We start from the raw sequence: 1,839 nt of genomic DNA, 5'->3' as shown, positions 1-1,839 counted from the left end.
GCCCGGGAGCGGCCGCCGTCTTCCCCCCCTTTCCGCCCGTGCCTTCGGGTAGACCTGGCGTCTGCCGGCGAGCCTCCCGGCGGCCGGCCGGCCATGTCGGGAGGGAAGCGGGAGGGGGTGGGGGGGGCGCAGCGGCTCCTGCAGACCCCACAGGTGCGGCGGCTAGTGTCTTTCGGTCTGTCTCTGCTTAGAAGCTTGCAAGGGGAACGCGATCTTCAGCCCTCCCTGCCGTCGCCCCTGCGGTAATCTGAGCATTTGCTGGAGCACAAACGGTTTTTATTACCGACCGCTTTTCTGTCCCGGTAGGTACGTCCCTGCACGGAGATGCCTCAGCAGCATCTGGCTGACGCCCGGGCTTTCCTGGGGCCCCGGTGCTGGGGACGAGGTGGCGGCACCTCATAATGGTCACGCGCACGCACAAACACACCCCCCCCCCCCCACCCCCCCCCCCCCCCCCCCTTTTTTCCTCCGCTTCGCTGTGCTTTCCCACTCCCGTTCTCTCGTCATTCTCTCTCCGGAGTTAAGCCGGAGCCCGCAAAGCAGGGAAGCGGAAAGAACGGTGGCTGGGGAAAGGATGCCCGAGCGCAGCACCCCCCCCCCCCCACCTCAGGGCTGCGCTTCACTTCCCCCCCCCCCCCCCCCCCCGCGCTCCCTACCCGTGTCTCTGTTTCTCGGAGCTGTCCCTGCCAGGAGCTCCTGCTCGGAGTCCGGCGCTGCTCCCCCCCCCATAGAGCGCTCGTAGAGCCAAGATCGCTTTTCCTTCCCTGCCGGGGGTTGTTGTCGTTTCCCCCGCCCGGCTCCCCCGAGCACCTCGGGGAGCTCCCGGGCGGGCTGAGCACTGGCCCCGCCTGGCAGGCGGCGGAGTCCCTGCCCCTGCGAGCGGCCCCTGGGCTGCGGGGACCCTGCCGGCGAGGACGGCGCCGGGCAGCCGGGGCCGGCTGCACGGCCGCGTTCGCGCCCTGCAGCCAGCCGGCCGGCCCCGCCCGGGACGAGGGACCCGGCTCGCCCGTTCCCTCGCACGGTGCGGAGGGGAGCCCCGCTCTGCGGCGCGTCCTCCTTACCTACGCAGGGGCACGAGGCGGTTCCTCCTGACAGATCCTCTCTGCGGCTCGCGCCGTCTCCCCTGGGTGCCTGCCGGCAGCGTGCCCCAGCCCCTGCTCCTGGGCGCGGCCGTCTCTCTGCAGCCCTGCCCGCTTGCCGGCATCTGTCCGGCGAGAAGGGACCGAGAAATACCCGCCCGAAAGAGACCCTACCTATCTACCGAGCGAGCGAGCGCGAGCGAGAAAAGGCTGGTGAGTGCCCGGCAGCGCCGCTCGAGCTTGCGAGCATCCCGGCGGGCGGGCGGGGGAGCGGGCGGGCAGCAGAGGGGTTGCTGCGGCGCTCGCCTGCCGCTGCCGCTGCTCGGGAGACCCTCGCTCCTCCGCGGGGGAACGCCAGGCAGGCCTGGTGGCCGGGGACTCGGCCGCCATCTTTCCCGCTTTCCGCCCGTGCCTCCGGGTGGACCTGCCGGCTGCCTGCGGCCGAGCGCTGGTGGGGGGGGCGTAGTTTTCCGTCAGGTCTACCGGGCTCCGCGGGGACTCTGCCGCATTTCCAGGGAACGGTTCCGCTCGCGCCGCCGCTAGCGGGAGCTCCGGCTCGCGCCGGACTTAGCCGCTACCGCCCCCTGCCCGCTCCGCGGTGCCGAGGTAGACCTGCCGGCTGCCTGCGGCCGAGCGCTGGTGGGGGGGGCGTAGTAGAAGTTTCCGTCAGGTCTACCGGCTCCGCGGGGACTCTGCCGCATTTCAGGGAACGGTTCCGCTCGCGCCGCCGCTAGGGGGAGCTCCGGCTCGCGCCGGACTT

Source organism: Melopsittacus undulatus, unplaced genomic scaffold (assembly GCF_012275295.1).
Source record: "Melopsittacus undulatus isolate bMelUnd1 unplaced genomic scaffold, bMelUnd1.mat.Z mat_scaffold_312_arrow_ctg1, whole genome shotgun sequence".
Taxonomy (NCBI): domain Eukaryota; kingdom Metazoa; phylum Chordata; class Aves; order Psittaciformes; family Psittaculidae; genus Melopsittacus; species Melopsittacus undulatus.
The sequence above is the reverse complement of the archived record's forward strand: the minus strand, read 5'-3'. Positions refer to the sequence as shown.